Raw genomic sequence first — 22,365 nt, forward strand, 5'->3', positions numbered from 1 at the left:
ACTAGGAACGTTACTCATTCAAATGTATTTAGATCACATCTCGTAATTTTTTCTACTTTCATGTAAAATCAAATGCTTACTGCAGTAGCAGTTTCCTGTGGTCCTTAATGCCTTTGGTAAAGAAGTAAATTGTTGGCACCTTCTGTGATCATGATGATGAGAGCTACCAATTATTTCCTTGACAGTGATAATTGCTGTATTTTTACCACTCTAATAGTTACTTCTGAAAGGTGAATTTGACTAGAATTCAGGGAAATTGTTGAGGAAGATTCAATATGCTAGTAATGTTGGGTTTGTATATGACCAAAGTCTTCACTAGATTCTTATAAAGCTGATAGGATTATTTTATAACACATTGTAATTTACTGGGGATTTTTGATGATTAATTGTTCCTGTTTAAGAAAATATCTGGGAGGTATGGAAAAACTGTTCATGTATAGGTGCATAATTCCTCCCATGTATTTTAATAAAAGAGATTGAATAGCAGGTACCAAAGCAAGGAGCACAGAACTGTGCTAGAAAGGGTCACGTCTGAGATGCAGCCTTCCTTTAAATATTGTAGCAGTTTGATGGGTCTTGCTTAAGTTCGGTTTGTAGGATGAGATCCTGTTTGAAGACTATAGGAAAATTTTTTGCTTATTTTTTATGTAGGAATAACAAAACAAAACAATGAGAAAACCCATTATCACTTGCAGTTGGAAATAAAACCTGTAACCAGACAGAGAGAAAAGTCAATATTCTGCTTAATCAATATTCTTAGAAATTGAAATTGCATCAAAGACACGTCTGTTTCTATTTGATCATGCATCAACATGAGAAGTGGAAAGATACTTTATCTGACACACAGGCACAAGCAGGGAAATGTACAGTTTGCGTGCAGAGCCTGAGAATTAGGTGCTCTTGATTTCTTAGATTTTTTTCCTTAAAACATAATTGTGTTCACTCACTGTTGTTTTCTTTTACTTTTCCCGTTTGGTTGTAGGCTCATTAAATTTTTGTGCCTTGTAGCGCATTCATCTGAAAGTAATCAAACAATCAAGACTCTGTTTTCATATTTTAAGGAACTATAGAGCCACTAGATATCTTTTGTCACTCTGTGTCACTTTGCTGTAATGATATTACAATTTAACTGTGTAAGCTGTTTCACATCTGATTTTGGTGATGAGAGCAACAGCATGACGGGAGGTCTGGACTTCTCCATCCAGATGTGCTGTGGTGCAATTTGGTGTGTCAGTGACTCATGGGAGGTTATAGGTGAATGGACAACTGCCAGCTCTCACAATGAGTTTGCTTTTCACTTATCTGGTTGTATATAGGAGACCAACTACAGGAATGCATTAACAATTTGAGTAGTGCAATGATTATTTTGTTGTCTCCGCTCTTGTCATGATTGCAGTTGGATGAGTAATGGTAGTAAATGTGAAATCTATTTGCTAGCGTGATGAATTGTTATTTTTTGTTGTTATTTAACAGATTTGCAAAATGTTACGATTGTATTTCCTACCCCGGGGATTTTCCCGTCTCTAGTTCTCGATCCTGAACTGCTTTGCTTGGGAGCATTTTGCTGAAGTCAGCAGAGCTGCTGTGGGCCAGGCCAGCCTGGCTGTGTGAGGCAGGACTTGGGCTGGAGCTGACGACTCCGTGTTAAAGAATATTTAGTATTCAAAGATCATGCAGCGTATTGCTTTATTTTATAGGCAACTTGGAGGAATTTGGAGTTAAATTTGGCATTTGAAGTGAAGATACGCTTTGGTAGGAAGCTGGTAGTCAGTAGATAAAAAGCACTCTTGCAATCTCCTTTATGATCTGTTTTATTTTTATTGAATACTTTGCTGTATTTACTTAGGTTGAATAAGAACAGGTCTGATAAATGATTTCTTCACAAAGGAAAAATCGAAAACTACTGTCTGACTGAAAGATGTGAAGATTTAGGCTATAGGCTAGATTTCTGTGGTTTGTTCTTGTTGCATCTGAGTCAGAGATCAGCTCGTGAAATACACAAATAACAGTAAATGTTCAGGGAGAGAATACATAAAATCACCAACTTTTGTTCCCTCATCTTTTTATCCTGATAGTGCGAACAGACCACGACTAACACGTCTATAGCCTAGAGATGTTGCTCTGTGAACTTTTCGAGATACATATTTTTGAATGCCAAAAAATAGTCTCTATGAAAATAGAAGTGAAATCAAATAGTTTTCTAATTACCAGTTAATGTAATGTTCAGTATAGTTTTACAGAAGTCAGTGCGATCACCATCTGCCTTGTGTGCTGCAAGAGCCTACACAAAGCCCCCCTCAAATGCCAGTGGAGTTGTTTGCTGAATACATAATTTGGTTGATGTCAACTATTGTTTTTCAGCAAACACCTATGCAGGCACCCATGTTTTCATAGCGCTTTGCAGGGCTGAAAAAGGCAGTGCCTCTTGCTAGGAGATATTTTCCTTTCATGCTCTTCCAGACTGATCATCAATTACTTAACTTCTGCACTTCATATTGTTGTTCCTTTTAAATAAAAGTTCATTCTAAATATTGTACAACTGCTCCTCAAACATTGAGCAGTACCCTGATAGCGTCATGCTTTAAATAACAGATGAACGGTGTCTGTTTAAAGCTCTACAAATGCTTGTTTTCTTTCTCGATTGATTAATAGTCTCAGTTGGTTATACTGGCAGAAAATGGTCTGAATGTAAATCGTGTTTATGGCTGCAACCGAGGGTCTGTAACAGCCTTGTGGCTTGTTATCTGCTTGCGGAGGTCCACTAGAAAAAAAAAGACCCTGTCAGAACACATTAAAAAGACAGTCCCGCTCTGCAAGGTATCTAACAGCCTTAAAACCAATTGGAGATGTGGCGACAACATTCGGCACAGGGAATCAGTACCCTGACCTTGGCAGGAAAGGACCCCCAAACCAACTTTTTCCTATTCTTAGTATTGCCACTAAGAATTTCTTTCTTTTTCTGAAAAATGTTCAATAATAAAACTCCTAAACCTAGGAAAATAAAATTTTATGGCCCCTAATACGGGATAGAGCCAACCATTGGTAAATTAAATCCAAAAGGTGGACTTTCAGTGGAGGTGCCTTGCTGGAAATGCCAGGCAGTTTCTAATACATTGGTTTATGTTGTTAATAAACCTCTAATATTTAGAATAAATTTTTCTGTTTGCTTGATATTTTTAGTGCTTTAAGCAGTGTCCTTTAGGAAGTGCTCTATATAGCATAGTCTCCTGGTCCAAAGCCACTGCGTAGATCAATCTGGAGTAATAATGTGCTTGTGCTCTCAAAGACAATTCCTGCTGTGAAATAAGTAGTTAGGAGGAGTGCTGGTATTAAACGCAGTAGGAGGAAGCAGCCTTTAAATTTGTTTAATCAGATTAAAAAGTGGGGATTAAAAAGCAGAGATTAAAAAGTGTTCTGCTATGTAGACATCATTTTCTGTATTTAAAAGGTGAATATTTGGAGGGTATTATTTTCAAGTAAATCTGTGAGATTAGCAATTTTAACTCTCTCTGTGTTTGCTTGGAGATTGCTTACAGAGCTGTAATTAAAAGGTTGACACCAAAACCCTACTCCAGTACTCTTAAGTCAGATCAATTGGAGAAATGGGGCATAATAATCAAGCATATTATTTGAATTCCCAGGGTCCCACGAAGAACTTTGTTTACTTACTTTTTAAACCTTGATTGATTTAATAATACTTAAATTTTGTCTCAAATGATTCTAAATTTCTGGTAGGCAAGAATCAGAGTGATCCTTTCTTCTGCATGGTTCTAATGTGCGGAAGAACGTTATCTTTGCTTGATTATTAAGTTTGCTACCTTCTTATTTCTTCTGGAAAGAGGTAACTCTGGGAATAGGATAATAAGTCTGGGAACTGAAAAGGAGGCATTAAAAGTGAGCAATAAGTGGCCAAGAGGGGATTGCTTAGGGAAGACTAACTTGTCCGTGTTGGAACAATGTCCTTGATCTTCTCTCATAATTGCTTTTAAATATCTAAGTGAAAACACATGTGCCACCAGATGCATAAATAGACTGAAGTTTGATGAAATTTCAGCTGAAAAAGGCTGCTGGTAAGCACAGGGTGACACAATCATTAGTATAATTGAAGCTTCATAAATGTTATGATCGTTTTGTCTTTATACTGGTTGTCTTAGTTGAGTAGTATCAAGTTTTTGTCAATGTTGTGCCCTACCTGCGTGACACCTGCAGATAGGGCCAGAAAAATCTCTAGTTGGGTATTTCCTGGAACAGCACTGAATTGCAGCAACTGTTTGCTGTCCTTTGCTGTACTTTTTAAATCTTTATCATTGCTTCAGATTCGAAAATTTAAAATGAAGCAAAGCAAGTTAATAATGATCAAAGGTCCAGGACTCCTTGTTCTTGAGCAATGCTTTTGTTGTTTAGATTTCTTCGGGAAAGGATTTTTGCTGGTTAATAAAAGCACTTACTGTGTATTTGTGTGTTCTTCTGGTTTTGTCTAGATTTCAAAGGTGGTTTTTTTATATGCTCAATTCATGTATTTTATAACCATTTTGAAAATAAGTGTAGTGATGTCTTTATTGTGCTTTAATTTCACCTAATTGGCTCCAGTCATCTTAATGACCTGCTATATTCACCATTAACAACAGCATACATTGCATATGCTGTAAATGTGTTGGAAGGGAAATATTAATGATTACTTCTTCGGTCCTAAAACCTGCTTAGATTTTATGTTATATTGTAAAGCTTTATGACTTGTCTCTCCCTTAGGTACCCCCATACACATACAAAGGGAGAAGTTAGGACTCCTGAGGAATAACATGGAATGCATTTATCAACTACAACTAAGCAAGTTCCAACATTGAATTCTCTTCCAAGTCTGCTCAGGGTCTGTCATCGGTTTGGGTAGAAAAGGGCCAAGTGCTGTAGCCACCAGTTGAAATGTGTGGCTATGAATCAGCAAGAATCTTCCATCATGAGAGTCTATGGTCTTTGTCCTTGGATTTGAGCCTAGCTCATATACATTTTTTAATGATAGATTCTTTAAAATTTAATTTGTGAATGGACTGGAGTGCACGTTTGTCAGCGCTCCATGTAGGGTCATGCTGCGGTTAACGCTAGAAATCCTCATTTCACATCAAACTGTTCAGTTAACAAATGCTTGAGTTGTGGCTAAAGGAAATGTTTTACTATCGATCCCCAGTGCTAAATCTAGATCTTCTTCTTCTGGGCATCACTTGCTCCAGTCTGGTTGTTGAACACCTGGACAGGAGCAGGCACAGCCCAAATTTCCCTCTGTTTGGTACCGCAGCTCCCTGGTGTCAGCGTCCCCTCTGAATACCCTCCTGACAAAACAGAGAATAAGTTACAAGGTGTAAACTCTTTCCTAATGCTTAATTTATGTGGAAGGCGCTATTTAAAACGCCTCCTAATTCAGTGAAAAATGATTTTCAGTGGAACATGCCTTTCCACACTGGTGGCATACAGTCATTCCTCAGGCGTGTTGGCACTGGAGCAGGGCGTTGTGTCCCTTAAGGCTAGTATATTTTATTTCCTCTATATTTGGATATAGTTGGTCCTTTTTACTCAAAGAATAATAATAAAAAGTCTAATGTGTAGCAGAAAAATAAACAAAATTCTGATTGCTGCAGTCAGCTGACAAGGAGAAGGGGTTATAATGGGTTATAATGGAAATGTTTATGCTCCTTTAACTGCAGCGGTTGCTTCTGCTCCCACTCTGATATTTTCTCTCAGTAGTGAAAGCCTACACTCAGTACTGGAAAAATTAATCTTTGATGCATGAGATTTTGTCTGCCTGAATTTTGCTTGTCTCATTTTAAATGGTGATAGAAGTTGCTTACTGTAGTAAAACACAACATTAACCTCATAGTGCGTTGGCACTCTGTGATTTATACTGGTTTAGTCTCTGAAAAATATTCAGCTTGTCTCCCAAACCTGGGTTTAGCTTAGAAAATATGTTGGCACAGGCTTGGGGCTTGAATTGGAACACTAACTGCTGATCCTCCATCTCCCTATGGCAGGAAAAAGGTTTAAAATTGTAGCCTCTCGGAGGTCATTATCTTGATATCATTTCTTCAGATTCATAATAATTCTATTATTGTAGCCGGAATGTTTTAAAAACAGTACAGCCTCATTTTCTTTCTCGCAAGCAAAGTATAGGATTCCTTTTTGTGCCGAATCTGCATATTCCTCAGCCAAAAATACGGCAAATTATTTTCAAGTAGAAATAATCAGATCATAGGTAACAAATAAGGACATAGCTATTTTCAGTCTACTATTTGGAAATAAAGCAAAAGGAATAACAAGGACATGAAAGGTGCTGTGATTTTTGGATTATTCTTCACTCACCCCAAACATCACAGTTTACTTGAGCTTTAAAGCTGCTGATTTTATTTCTGTTTTTTTCTGAATATATTTTGAAAGAACGTTATGGATGAAAAGCGGGGCTATTTCCAGAGGCGTTCTTTACCTGTAATCTAATTCCTTTAGATCAGTCCAAAGTGGATAGGATGGGGAGGTTATGTAAAATGATTTTACAAAGATTTTTGTTTGAGCAGAGGAATTTTGAGGCAGTTTCATACGAACTAAGTGCACAGACCCAAATACGTGTGTGTTTGTGGGTTTTTTTTTGGTCAAAACTGATGTCAAACGGAAAAAGACATCAGGTGTGAGACTGCAGAGTGTAAATAATGTTTTAATTGCTGTAGGAAAGAATCTAAATACTGATTAACCAGAGAGAGGGAGAGAGAGAGATAGAGAGATACGAGGGATAGAGAGAGAGAGAGATCAGACAGACAGATAGATAAATAAATAGATAAAAGTGGTATTATTTTACATGCTGAAATGTTGTTTTACTACTGATGAAAAGGCAGCATCATCCAGGATGTTTTACCTTCTCGTATGGGGATCAAAATCACGTGCATTTTTTGTTGTTGTGCGGCAGTAGGAATTTAGGAAAAATGAATTCCCTGGTTGTTTAGATTTCCAATAATATCCCCTGTTTCTTAACATTGTCTTCACACTCCATTTTTAACATTTTTTAAATTTTTTTTTAGTTTTATTTGAAATATTTGGTACAATTCAAAGAGGATACATTAGGGTTGGGTTTTTTTGTTTGTTTTGGTTTTGGTTTTTTCATTTCTTAGACTTCTCAGATTCTTCCTTTTTTGGTATTTGTGAGTTTTTGATGACGTTTATGAGGATTCTTGAGTTATTATCAGTGATCTTGTACCTTTATATGAAAAAAAGGGAAAATTAAGTGACAGAGGGGATACATTTATATTACTATATGTCTGTAGCTATAGATCTATTGTGTGTTTGTATTTTCTCTGTGCATGCTGGTCAGTGTTGCAGATTTTTCACACCACTGTGTGAACTGCAAATGTTCTGCAACTCTGGATAGGTGGCAGTAATTTTTAGCTTAATTATCAGGTAAGAAAAAATAGGTTCTGAATGTCATTGATTTTTAGCTTTTTTCAGAATACTCGGAGCAGAAATGTTACTTTTTAGTGGTCGCAGCACGGAGTTCTCAGGTTGCTGGATTAGGGCTGAAGTTTCACTGCTGGAATACAGAGGAATTTTGAGATGCATCATCTACAGGGCACAGCGGTCACTCTGACCTGGACTTTCCACCTTTCTGGGTGCCTTGGAATAGTAACAGCAAAACAATCAGTAACAAAAAAGAGCCAACGATACCCGCAGTGACTGGTAATAGTTCTGGGACCAAGTTTAGGAGGAAAATGTATTAATGCAAGATACAGTATTTTCAGTGTAAACTTTTTTATAGCCGTTTCTGGCCACATGCTGGTTGGTAGGTGAGTATAATTTGTAAAAAATAATATACACAGCGAGAAGCCAGAAGAAAGTGTTAATTAAACAACTGTCACCAGCTTTGAATTACTACTTCTTACATACTCTTCCTTAGTGATTTGTCATGCTACAAATCTCTCTGCTGGCTCCTTGGGAAATTGAGTTATACTGAATTCCCTTTAACCTCAGTCACAGTGGTCTGAATTCTTGTGTTTTTTGCTGATGTAACAGAGAGACGGGTAGAGAAATGTCCGACCGTTTTAATGTTTCAACATGGCAAAAAGAAATGTGTTTGATACATCACTGCACAGTTCTAAGTAAGCATCCTATTTAGTTTTCAATAAAAATCATTGGTAGCCTTCCAAGGCTTTTCCAGGCTCATAAATAAATACATACATAAATGAGAAATGCTTTGCAACACTAAAAATAACCCCTTTGATATCTAATTATATGTCTATCTGTCTGGATCGCATTTATTTTTTTTTGCAACTTTCTTACTGCGCTTTCAGTCTATTTTCATGCAGTGTTTGCATTAGAATTAAAACATGTGGGTCAGCTTTGAGAAAGTAAGACTACAATAAGAATATTGTTTAATATCTCGTAGCCTGCGTGGGCTATAAACAGCAGGTCCTCGAGCCTGTAAACTCTTTGAAGAACCCATGAACACAAAGGAGGAAACAGTTTCTCGTTGAAGCTTTTTGTTTTAACAGCTGCATTATTCATTTTTAATTTGCCAGTAAAACTGGGGGGACTCCGCACATGTTGTATGTGAAGCAGAGAAGGGGAAAAAGCCTTGAGACTTTGAGAGGTGTCATGGATAGCAAAATAATGTCATATAATACACTCTGAAAGCCCACAGTTTTGAAAATCACTATTCATTTAAGTAAAAGGTTACACTCATGTCAGGTGTAATCCTGTCAGAGGTTTAATCTTGTTTAAAACAACTTTTTCTCACAAAATGGAGCACAAATGTTTCCAGGGAAGACTGTTCATTTAAAATTTATTTGTTGTAATACAGCGCTATTCATGAGAAGCTGGAAGTGAACACAAAATTGACTGGGGAGCCATGAATATTGCTGGATTTCTTTCAGTTTAGAGAGTCGAATATAAACAAAGATGCAAACCAAGTCATTTTAAATCAGAATCTTAAATTTGGCAATGAAAGGCAGCTGCAGAAAATGAGCTTTGGCTTTGAACGACTGGCCGCAACTTAAGAATGAAACCCACTCCTCATCACTGCCAGGATCCCCCCTTATTGCATCGTTTTTGAAAGGCATAAAAACTCTTCTCTTGTTGTGATTTATTGTTAAAGAATATTTATTACCTGTCTCGCTTAGGGACTGTCTCTAAATGGAGACCACATTCAACATAAAAAGTCATTTTAGCCAAGACTTACAAAAGAAGAACAAAACCAGACCAAAAAAAAATGCAACCACCCCCACAAACAACAAAAAACCACCTTATTTGGGATAAAATTTTGGCAGTGGTTACGAGTAAAATGCTTCCTGTCATGTCCTTGCCTTTCTCAGGAACTCATGGTCCTGGGTTACGTTGACCACTCTATGGCACGGCCACCACTCTGGATCTGCTGCTTTTCTCAAGGGAAGGGACCCCTCTGACACCCCAGGCTGGGATGTGAAAGAAAATATAGATTCTGTTTGATCAACTGGAGTGCCTGTGTTAGCACAGGAATAATTAGGCCAATAGTAAAGAAAACTTATAGACAGGTTTTCCTCATGCGTCATTCAAAGGCATTGGAGAAGAGGCAGAAGATCCGTGTCAGAGAGCTCTGAATCTTACAGATACTTGGGTGTCCTCTTGCATGTACAGATCCAGAAGTCCTCTTTCTTTGTGGAAATTTAATTGTACAATGGTGGTATATAGGTTTTTCTCATAAAAAAAAAAAATGCAACTCTAGAAGTTCCTGAGACACTTTCTGTCAAAATGATTTGTAACTTTTCACAATCTCTAATAACACAGTAAGATTTCATCTTATTTTTCCTCTGTCCTTTTGTTGTTGGTTTTAGACAGTGCTTTACTTAGCTTTTCTACCAGTTGGTTTTATCAAAAAGAGCAGCTAGTTCATGGGTCAGAGAATCTCTTGTGATCATCCAAAGAGGGTGAGGCTGAAAATGAGAGAGGACATTTTTTGATCTTCCTTTATTTTTAGTAACATTTTTTTGGGGACCAAATGACTATGAACAAGAACTCGGGGCAGCACAAAGGAGTAAATTCCCTGTGTGGCAGACACAGTGTGTTCTGAAAGGAAATCCTCTAAGGTGGGACAAGTCCTCGCCTCATGTCCCAAAGAGCTTGGGGGTCTTTGGCCTTTTCCAGAGGTTGCGATGCTGTTCACTGTGTCTTGTGTTCCTGTGGTGAATGGAGAAATTGTAGCTGCAGAGCTGCTGTTGCTCCTTCTCGCAGACAGCTCAGAGCTGCGCTCATGCCTGCAGGGATATAGACTTTAAGCACTGGTTTGAAAAGAAAAAATACCCCCCAAGTGTATGTAACCCATGTTAGACAGGTGGCATTAGCACGATGGAAAGTTTCCAACTCTTAGGCTGATTATCTTTTAATAGATGAGGAAGATCTTTATTTTTCAGGGTTTTTTTGAATGTTCTATACTTTAAAATATTCTTTGAATTAGTTCAAACTATGGATGTGACTTTTGTATCGGAGTAACTTACCCACTGAGGCCAAACTTAGGTCGTCAGTGAATTTCAAGTAATCTGTAGAACCAGCACCAGTTGGTAATAATTTTCTGTCGCTGCTATTCAGTGCTGGATTTGAAGCAGAAGTGTGTAAGCAAATGGCTCTGTAACCCATTATCTAATCTAGCGCCTCACAAGGATCCTATTTTATTAAATAAGTGGCGATTCATATTAGATGCAGGTGTGAAAAGTCCCTGTCTTGTGTTTTTCCAGCAGCCTGCCAGCATGAGCAGCCTGAGATTTCGACGCGTCACTCTAAAGTGAATGAATAGTTCCCTAATCTGCCCATTTTTTAGGAGGTGAATTCAGTGGCTGTAGAAGGGGGAAAGCTTTGGGCAGGGCCCGTTGCACTGAACGCTGCCCTGAAGCGAATGTCTCCAAGGCCATCACCTCTCGGTGATGCCATTTTGGCCACGCTTTTCTCACTTTTCCACATTATCCAACCAGCCAAATGTATCTCCCAGCCTAGAGCGTGGAACCCAATGTGCTCCTTTGCTGCTGGGCCTTGGATTTAACTATTAGCTCCAGGCTGTCCTTAATACAAAACAGTACTAATGCTCATTAGGATTATTGTGCATTTTGTTGGAGAAATTGTAACAGACGTGTTGATGTTTGGGAAACAACGTATTTACCTACCAGTGTTTTTGCTTTTTTTAAAAAGCACCCTTGCTGGTTTACAGTAGCTGGAGGTTAAGCAGCAGGAGCTGTGATTTGGCTCCAAGCCCAGCATCCATTATGTCTTGCACCTTTAGCCTCCAAATTGATAAAATGGCAGGTGTACAATTAGCAGATTTAACTACAGTTAAGTCATCTCAATGCTGTGTCTGGCAAGTACGTTATGCCTTTCTTACCCCTGCGTTTTTCTGTTTCTTCAAACACCCCCCTAATTTCCACCACTTCCTTGGGCAGCCACTTTCAGTGGTGATCTCTTCATGTTGTTATTGTGTCTTTTTGGAGACTGACAGAGCATCCTGGGTCAGTTTAGTGTTTTCCAAACCATCCCTCGCCCTGTCTGTCCTTTCCCACTCATTGTCCAGCTTGCTTCTATTTGATGTGACCTCTGTTTTGATCTTAGTGTTTACCTCTGTTTCTTCCTTCCGCCTAATGGAATGCACACCTCCTCTTAGTACAAAATTCGGTCTACGTCTTGGGTTTCATTAAAGGCAAACTAGTTTAAATTAAGATTTAAGGTTCATTCCTAGTAAATGCAAGAGAAGCATCTGAGCTTGGGCTATATGGAGATGGAAATGCTGTCATCCCAGAAACAAACCAGTCCTCGTTCATCAGATATGCTCAAGCATTTCCAGTTGATCTGGAAATATTATTTTCTCATCTAAACCATTATGTTAATTCAAGCCGTAGTTAATTCACAATGCAAGTTCAATGACAAAGATTTTATTTTTCATCTCAGTTCTGCACATTCTTTAAATATATGCATTAAAAATATGATTGACATTTCTTTTTAATGCGTGAGGTACAATATGCGGAATACTCTACACATACAGGGAATACTCCTTCATTTTTAAGAATCACATTGCTTGTTCATCAAACCATACACATTTAAAATGTATTCCTTCTGCCTCCTTCCTATCAGATGTTGAGAAACGGTTGATTGCAATTTCTCCAAGTTGCAAAAACTAGTCTAAGCTTGCCTTCTGATCCAATGAAGTCTTAAGATATAATGCTTTATAACAGGCCAGACTCTATGATTAAACACATGGAGTTTTAACTTGTGAATACTTGACCAAATAAATGCCATAATCAACAGGAATAGATGGCATGTGATGATTTACTGGTTGTGAAAATCCTCCTTTATTAAGGCATTTGTTAGTTTGATGACATGAGTTTCATCTACAGTCAGTCTCACAATAAGTGTAGTATCAATAAAATTATCTTTTTCTTTTTTCTTTTTGAAGAAACATTGGCTTTTCAGATGGTTGTGTTTGAGGTCTTCATGGAGAATTATGCATTCAGCTGGCGGGCTGAACGAATATTTCTTCACGTTGCCTACTGTAACATCACTCATGACTTGTTATCCTATTAGAAGTGTTTTGAGATGATAAAACAATGATTGGCCGTTGTTTTTGAAAACTAGAGAGATCTTTGTTCCTTAGCTTTCAGTCTCAAACAGCAGGCATTTCTTCGGTCTTTAAAATGCAAGGTTTCTGTGTAACCAAGGCTTGTGAGATCTTTTCTTTTGTACGTTTATGTTAGAAGGTATTCATTTGAGGGTCATTCCATGTTAAACCAAGTCTCTCGTGGCACAGTGCATGTCTGCAGGTGTCCTGGTCTCTTGCTCTATCACTGGCTGGGAGATTTCACCTTCACGTTTAGGGAGTTCATTCGGGCTAATCAGGATTGGCAACTCTGTGCAAATGAGACTGTAAATGAAGCTTGAAAGCAGAATTTCTTTTAAAGAAAATATTTGGATTAAAGAGGTTGTGAGGTATTTATCATTCTATTTTCTTCTCCCAGCTGAACACTCGACATTCTCTTCTTTTATTACATTATATTAAAAAATTTTAAAAATGTAAAAGAGATAGAGGTGGATCATTAATATTTTTTTTCCCTGAATATCAGTCATACTTAATGCATTCAGAACATAATTGTAATGTATGGAGAATTCAATCATAACTAAAAAGCTGAGAAAGAGACGAGTAAATCAGTTTTCCTTCTTCATCTTGAAGTGTTTCCTTGAGAACAATGTTCCAAAGGGAAGAAGGTTAAATTATGGGTCCTATTTAGGTAACTCTGCTTTAAAGAGCAGCGAAAGATGTTATTAAATGCCGTTCCCTCTGCAGCCCTTGCTAAACTCAGCGAAGCAGGCTTGAAAACCGAGAGCACTTTGCCCTTCATGAGCCGCTACCTTATCTATGTTTCTGAAGACTTGTGGAATTTACTAAATCCTTTAAGGAATAAATGGGATATACTTTATATGTCCAGATTTTTATCTATTTCCTTTTCTTTTATTGATGTTCCGTGGGTACGCGAGCTCTGTGAGCTGGGCTCCCCACACCGCCAGCACCGCTCTGCTCTCACAAGCACTCCCGGTTCTCTTCCTTCAAGTTCCTACTTGACTAACGAAAGGTTTGCGATGCTCTTTTGCCCAGTTCCTGACAACTCCCTGAGGAGCTGTTTTCACTTTCCGCAGAGCATTTACATTTTATCTTTGTAAGAGAGGTGTTTGGCATCTATTCTTGTTTTCTACTCTAATGGGATTGATTTTGGAGTTACCTACACAACCATTCCTGCATAACTATAAACCTTCAAAATACATGGAACAATGACCTTTACATATCAGAAGATTAACCAAACTGGAGAACAATAAAACTTAGTGAAGCAGGAAACTTCAGATTATGAGGAATGATTTTGGAAGCTTATATCAGTTTTGTTAGCGCTTTAATTTTACATTCCTATACTTTTCAGATTACTTGAGAACAGCGAGCAAATAGTAGGGTGCACTTTTTCTGCTTAGAGAAAGGAATGGAACAGTTTGAAAAATAAGAATAGTGTCTTGCTTGAGAGGAGTGGTACTTGTTATTTGAGACTTTGGAGACGGAGGAAATTCAGTTTGCCCCCTGTTAGAGATGTCATTGCAGCAACCTGAACAAAGTGGTGGTGAGATATGGTTCTTGGAAAGCCTTTTCAGGAGCTTAATATAGTCTGCAGGGGGTTTTGTGACATTTAAAAACATTGCGGCAGAGACAACCCTTAGTTATGGGAAGCAGAGGTGGGTTTTATTGCTCTGACTTGTGCGCTTCATGTTAAGGTGGTTACTGTAGAGTTAAATATGCTGTCTGCATAAATGTATTTTGATCTCGTGGATAGCTCTATGATTCTGTATGTTCATACAACATAGAATTGTGTTCTTCACATAAGGGAAATCTTGATAAAATGAATTTTTGAAGTACATAAATGAGCACAGACCTTTACGGAGTGATAACAGTTTCTACCATTCAATTTATTTTTTCTTTTCCATTTTTTTGGGCTTACCCAGACATGGGTGATACGTGTAATAACAAAATAGTGGAAACAATAATATTCTGGGATGAAATTCCCTCTTTTTGGACAAAACGAACATGAAACTGAAATTAAAGCTGAAATAGCTGGGAAGAAGACGGTTTGTTAAAAAGTGTATAATTTTGAATATATTTATTCTTTACAGCTTGAACTTTCGTATTTCAGACTGCTTCCTACAGTAGAGTATTGGAAGTTACCAATTCAGATTGTCAACAAAGATTAAACAAAGTAAATTAAAATGGCCCTATGTGAATCGTTGTCCTGAGGAATTTGCAAGAAAGTAGTGTTAGTGAGATATGTTGTTTTCTCAGCAGGGAAAGCAAACTTGCCTTCCCAAGACTTATCTGTCACTTCTTACATACCTTATTCAAAATATGCATATATTTTCATTTGTTTGTGATAGGCACAGAAGCGGGAAATCCCCATCCATCCCTACTGCTCTCAACACAATCTCTAACAAGGCTGACGGGTCTTGTAATTTGTTTGCTGCTTCTATTCTTTCATTTCTTGAATTCACAAAAGAGCCATATTCCAACTCCTGTCACTTCGTGTGTGCTTAATTCACTTCCAGTGAACTTACATGTAAAATCACAAATCTTCTGCTCTGAATTGGAAGATTGCTGCACTTAGATGAATAGATTTTAAGGGTGAAAATAATAAGCTTCAGTATTGCTTAAATCTGTTACTACATGCTAATTCTAAGCACTCCAGTGCTGATTTAGGATCTTACCAGATGCCTTCTCAGAGAGATTGCAGAATGAGTGCATGGGTACCAGGCACGTAGGAAAATCTGACCACTAAATAATTCTTTAGATTAAAAAAAAGGGCACTGTGGAGCCTGAAGAAGTCTTGCTTAAATGGTGCCCTGGGTTGAAAATTCAGTCCAGCAATCCCTGATTGCTACAAGCAGCAAAACGTCTTAAAACAGATTGCAGGTACTTTATCTGGTGCATTACTTGATGGAAGATACCGCTGTCAAAGCTCCAAGTGCACATTTCCATGGCCTGGGAGTGGCACCCCAGCCGCATAGACTTTAATTAAGGGCTTAAAGCATTATGTTGCAGGGGGAAGAGAGGGCTGAGAAGAGAGAGGACTTGAGAACTCTGACCAAATGTAGAATTTAGGCCACAAAGTTGCCTTTTAGCTCCATGCCATTTTCAGTGTTAAAATTCAGTGAGATGTAAAAGGAAGAGGAATAACTGAGTGATGAGTTGCTGCACGAAAATTCCAAGGAGGAGTTTCTGTTTTGTGGCTCTGTGTCAAGGGTTTTCTTACTACGTGGTTTCTTACCAAGTGGAGAAGTGGTTGAAAATGTGGGTTATATTGAAGTGTACTACAGTAAACTGTTATTAAACGATCAAGATCTTTTGCCCTGTGTAACACTTTTCTGCTTGTGGTGGTTTTCTGAACATTGGATCCCGTGAGGCTCTGTGTGCACAGCTAAAAATCTCAACTTGCTTTGCAGGTTCTTGGCACCTTTCAGGAGTGGATGGAGGAAGAATGTACCAAACTTGTTGGAACAGAGCGGTCTATGAGTGCATGGAAAAAATTCTTCCAGCTCTACCATGACTGGAGAATAGGGTGTGTCCCATGAAATTTGGGACGGGAAAGATTGTTTCCCGGAGGCGATCGTCGTCCTCCCGCTGCTGCCTCTCCCTGGAGTGAGCTCAGAGGCGTGTGTAGGAGGACACCCATTGGTTTTGGCTCAGGTCTGTTGTCAGAGCTGGCTCCTGTATGGGGCTGTGGGCATCTGTGGGGCATTGTGCTCCTTCAGTGTGTTCACACTCTGCCTCACAGGACGTGTCCTTTGCGTTCGACATCGCGGCGTAATGCTTGTCCTTTCACAGAGAGGAGCGAGGGGATCTCCCAGTCTTCGTGGTGCACCATTGCAATGGGAATAATGAAATAATCCAGTATTTTAATTATCAGAAAGGATTTAGGCCTATTTACACATTCATTTTGGATTTCCTTATTTGTGATTCTTCAAGGCGCAAGGTTAAAAAAAAAAAAACAAATTGGAAGGTACATATTTCCCCAGCAGGTCATTAGTAATGAAATAGTGAACACTATCTTCTAATTTATGTTGTTAGTAGATCAAACTTCCAGACATTGATCTTCATGCTTGTTTCCATGTTCAGTGGCTGAGCTAAAGGTTAAAAAAAATGGTCTGCTTCATCATTCTCTCAGCATTAGGGGGAAGTTAGGCCAGCTTTAAGGTTTCTGTACCAACGTGTTCCAAGTCTGAGCTGCATGATTGGCTTCTAACCAAGGGCTTTGCGAGGCATGGATGATCATGGTGTGTTGGAGATAACAAAGCATACCACATTATAACATTTCCCTTCCTTTTATGCTTTCACAGAGCAGAGGAGTTTTTTCCCTCATTTTTATTGAGGGAATCAGTGATTAACTTCCGGAAAATAAAATTATTTTCTTGGAAGACATAAGTGCTTAAACCTAATATTGAAGCAGCAGGTGAAAAATAATAGTGAAGCTGGTTTTAATGCGGGAAGTGAAGAATGCGTAATTGAAACAGTATGATGATGAAAAGGCATTATGTGAAGCTGTCAGAAGTCATTATAATACACTAATTAACACACTTTGCACTCTTAGCTTATGCTGTTGTGTGCTAATATTTCTTCCTCTTTTGCCTTTTGTATTCCTTAGTGTTTTCTGCAGGTATTTGAAGGCAGGCAATGGTATTTCCCATACTCGGCTATTGTAAATGCTTTTGTTAGAGGAACCTGTCACCTCCGTAGTATGGATTTTCCTCTTGATAGCAATTTAATGTGTATGCTTGGGCTTTTGGTTTGTTTTCCTAATGTCTAGAAGAAAACAGAGATTATATTTCAACTTAGGTAGATAATGTCAGATTGTAAAGGGAAAACTTTGGCCTGTGTGTGTGACTGATATTTTCCTTTGCATGCAGCTTATCTGCCTTATGTCACGAGTCTTTCTGGACAAAGCCTCCTTTTGAATATCACAAATGTAAACAACCCAGTAGATCTTCATATCTCACAGGACTTCTGGAAATGGTTCAGTGTGAAATCACCCTGCTTAAAATGCTATTATAAGATTTATGCACCACCTGAGGAAATAACAGTTTAAATGATACGTAGGGCAGGAATTGGTTCCGTGTATGAATTTCATCCATCACGCTGAATTTAGCTAATAACGCTTTAGACTGTTCACCCTGATCTTTACAGACTTACGATTGAATTCTACTCATGCTGCTCCTCTGGTCTCCCTAAAGGGTCTATATACTATGTAGTTTAAGGCCTACTACAATTTTTCAACACCTTTCCAGGCTCCAAAATAAAGAAAGCAGGGCATAAGCTTCTGTCCAGCCTTTCCTAACTGGTGCATGCTTTGCTAGACTTAGTTGTTGAGCTCTCCATCCCTAGGTGCCCCAACTGATTTAAAGCACAGTCAGGCCTTCCCTCTGCTCAGATATGTTTAACCATCTCAATAAACCTCGCTCAGTTAATATTTTCTGCAAGGAAATTAGAGATGAAAACGGAGAAATACCACTTGTGGAAGTACATCTTGGAAGGGAACTATCACGGTGAAATCAGGCTCCTGTTTCTCTCCCTGGTGATGGATTGGAGATGGGAGCAGTTCTTTCATTCCCGAAGTATTTAGAGCAATTCTGGTTCTTTCCAATGCCAAACATGGAAAACTTCAGTTCAGCAGATGGAAAAGCTCTCAACAGAAGATTCTGTTTATGGAAACGGTTTTGCAACCCATGACTGCCATGGCTTTTCTTACTCCAATGCACGTGCCCACATACACATCCCTGCTGAAAATACCATTTACAGTTAATGCCTTAGGCGCATCTCCAGTGTAGTGAACATGTCTAATTTCTACTTAAGATTATGTGGTAATTGTTGGCAAACTGTTCACTCCGTGATGGAAGTCAGCTTAATTACTTTTTGATGTTAGGAAACAGCAGCTCTGAGAGGTACAAGCCGTCCCGTGTGTTTCAGGGGCAAGTTCCCATCACGTTCGGGCGAGCTCCTCCTGGAACTCACCGTGTGGGATGATCCCAGAATATACACATTTTTCGGAGGATGCTGCTTGGGGCAGCGGGTGGGTACCAGGCAGGGAACAAAGGCTGCGAAGGTGAACCGGGGGGTGTCACTTCCACTGAGGGGTTCTGCTGGAAGAGTGGTTTTTCCATGGGCTGCGGGTGCCGTAATCTATTCCTGAACTTTGATGCCGGTTGTGAAATCGCATTTCCTCCTCATTAGGTTTTTGCGTAATCATGTGAGAAATTGCTAGATATGCATCAGTCCTGGTGCTGCTTCAGGACTTCACAGTCTCCCAAGATGTTGGGGATAAGGGGCGCCTCATGGCTGAGATCCTGTTCGTCACGGAGTTTAGCAAAATAGATTTTACACAGGAAAACATTTGCACAAGCACGAAGGGGCAAGTGTTGGCTGCTTGTGAACAGCCGTTCTGAAACCCAGGCCTTTTGCTCCGTGACAGCAACATACAAAGAACACTTTCAGAAAAGTCTTTCAGTTTTGATATTTAAGATTGTGTCTTCACGACAGCTCAACCTAGATTTGCTCTCACAAGTTTACAAAATCACTTGAGCGGTAAGAGAAGTGCAAAAAATGACTTAAATCCTCATATCCTCTTTTAATGTGACCAGAGTGATTTCTGTAGGGAGGCATTTCTGCAGTTGTAATTTGGGAGCTCTTTGATGCTCTGAATAACACATATAACCTGAATTATACCTGGAAATGATAACTGTGTTGGAATGTTTCTCTTTTAAAGTCAACATCTGTTTGATTTGCTCAAGTTTCTTTTTAATACAAGATAGATTTCTGTGTATGTCATTTTAGATGGATTGATTTGCTTCTCTGTCGTCAAGGCTTGCCGCTCAGTTATTATTGGCAGTCTGGAATACTTCTAAGATCCGCTCAGTAAATTGAACATTTATCGAGGGTAGTTTTCCATAGCAGCTGATACAGTGCATCATATCAGTTATTTTCTACTTTAATGAGTAGCTGAGTCAGAAAATAATGGGATTTACCTGGGCAAACCCAATTCCTTTCCATTTTGCTCAGCAAAGGTACTGTACCTACCAAACTTAGGATGTGTTCCAATAAGAAATTGATAAGAATGACATTAATATTGAATCTCTGAGGTGAAACTTGCAGGTATGCCGTGCGCTGCCTGATGATAAGCTCACTTTTGGAATGTGCTTGAAGTCCACAGATTGTTTTTTTTACCTGGTCAGACCGTGCTGTCCACTTGCCATCTGATTTATTACTATTTTTTTTTCCATCAAAAAGAAACTACTCAACACTAACGCTAGAATAAGATTTGCACTTATATAACAAATCTATTAGGCATTCAAAAAGAGCTTTCTAAATCTTCCTCTCTATTACTTTCACTGGCACTGTCAGATATTTCTGGCAAAAGCAATTATGTTTGGTGGGGGTGGCAGTGATGGGGGCAGACAGGATGGAAAGCGGTTATAAAATACCAATTCTCACAAATGGTAGGTGTCAAACAAAATGTAAAATCTGAAGGCGCCATGTAAGCTCTGTTCTCAGAACCTTTGTTTGGAAGACATGAGTTTTCCTGACAGCGTATGATGGGAAGCTTACAGTTTGCAGGGTGGGCTGAAATGTGTCTGGAACGGATGGCAGTCAATCTCAGCCATTCACTTCTCTGGTTTTCACGTGTCGATGCAGCTAGAATGAAATGAAAGAAGCACTAAAGAAGCACAAACGAAGTAATTGGAACCTAATCATGCTTAATTATTAGGCATGTGTTTAATTTCAGGCATATAAATAGGACTGCTGAAGGGAAAAGGACATATTCTTTTCATTGCCTAATGCGGCTTTTAAAACTGTATGCTCTTCAAGTAGTTGGATGCTTTTGATGTTTTTACAGAAGAATCCTTACAGTCATCCAGTTACATGGGATTTTTTTGTTAAATGGGCTTTAACTCTTTGTTTTGTTTCCCTGAAAATAAATAATCTGACAATAGCATTAGCAGAATTGAAAATGGAGCCATGTTTCATTGCCTTACTTCAGGTTTATATCCAAGCGTACAACTGCTTGCTCTCCCCTTTTAGTTTACATACAAATTTGTAGTCTGTCTGTTTCTGTCTTTTAGAGTCATCTTGCCTTCATTAAATAAGAAAGGCTAAAATACCTCCAATTGTAACATCACCCCTTTCCCCTTTTTCTCTTCTCTTCTCTTCTCTTCTCTTCTCTTCTCTTCTCTTCTCTTCTCTTCTCTTCTCTTCTCTTCTCTTCTCTTCTCTTCTCTTCTCTTCTCTTCTCTTCTCTTCTCTTCTCTTCTCTTCTCTTCTCTTCTCTTCTCTTCTCTTCTCTTCTCTTCTCTTCTCTCTCTTCCCCTTCCCCTTCCCCTCTCTCTCCATTGTTCATTGTTTCTTTTATTTTCTTTTAAATTCTTGCTATGGGAAAGATGTGTGCCTGGGTGGCATGACTCACATGGACCCTGATCCTGCAAAGCTGTGTGGAGTAAGACAGTAGCAATGATTTTTGCTGGTGCCGTCAGCTACTCATAGTAAACAGCATTAAAAATGAAGCATGTACAGGTTCCAGAGTCAGCTGCCAATGGACAGACACCTCCATCAACTCCTATTTTTAAAAAAAATAATAGAAATGTTTTGCTTTGGGGTTTCTGCTGGATGGGTTTTGTCGGCTCAGCCGACCCTTCGCTTGCATGGGAGGCCAGGTCAGAGCAGCCCGCAGGGAGCAGTGGGTTTCACGGCTGCTTTTTCACCCAGCACACTCTGATTTGAACCAGGCAGTTCAGGAGCTCATGTCCCTAGTTCCCGCAGTTTAAGCTTAGCAACCGAGGTCCTGGTGACAGCATCTGTAACAGCATCCCTTCTGCACAGCTCGCATGTCCTCATCCATCACTCTGCACAGGAAGGACTTGGCTGTGCCTGTGGAGATGCTGAGAACGTGCAAGATGCTGATAACACAACCATAGTTTATTACATTTACCTGTCACCTCTAGAAAAGTGTTTGTCCTGATCTGTGTGCTCTTCATGACTGCCCGGTTGTCTCTTGGATAATCCCTTGGTCTATGTGTGTGCTTTCAGTGGTGGCGTTTTCATTGTTTAAACAATTGTATCAGACTGTGTTACGTTCTTGAAACACCGTGTATTGTGTTTGACCGTATGCTGGGTTTGTATCTTCGGAAGCCATCCTTCCCATGGCCTGGGTATTGGTCCATGCACAAACCCCGTGTAAAGAACACGACAGCACTAATCCCAGGTCTAAGCCCGAGGAGCCCTGGCTGACACCCAGCTCAGCCACCACTCTCTGTGGTTGTGCTTTATTCATTTATCTGCACGATACCAGTGGCATGAGATATAACAACTTATTTCTGCATTTCATGCATTTGTCTCTTTCATACTTCTTTTTTCCCCTTCGCTGGAGAAGAGAGCATATGTTCCTCACTGTTTGCATTAATGAGCCGTTGATGCCATTGCTAAATGGAGCAGGTGGGGGAAACTTATCCTTGATATCTGTTAATGATTACAGATGGTATTATTAATTTCTCATTTAAAGAGGACCTGCTGATATATTTCAATACATTTTTTTTCTTTAGGTTGGATGCTCAGTTTTCCCGGGCACAATCACTTTGGTGGCACTAGATATTTGAAGCATATAGTGAAGTTTTTGTTCCTGTGCCATATATTGGCACAGGTAAAACTTTTATGTGAATGTAGCTTTCCGCTTAGAGTGTCTACATCAGAGTTACATTGTACCACTGCATCAGTAAAAAGATGTACCTTCACATTGTCATAGGAAAAAATACTTAAGCAAT

At 39.1% G+C, this 22,365-nt stretch overlaps 1 protein-coding gene across 3 annotated transcripts in view; it reads left to right on the forward strand.

Annotated features, from left to right (window-relative positions):
• MACROD2 (mono-ADP ribosylhydrolase 2) overlaps nt 1–22,365 on the forward strand; it is an 854,364-nt gene that overhangs the window by 257,421 nt on the left and 574,578 nt on the right. The gene's annotated exons all lie outside the window — the stretch shown is intronic.

The sequence above is a fragment of the Patagioenas fasciata genome, chromosome 3 (genome assembly GCF_037038585.1).
Source record: "Patagioenas fasciata isolate bPatFas1 chromosome 3, bPatFas1.hap1, whole genome shotgun sequence".
Classification (NCBI taxonomy): Eukaryota; Metazoa; Chordata; class Aves; order Columbiformes; family Columbidae; genus Patagioenas; species Patagioenas fasciata.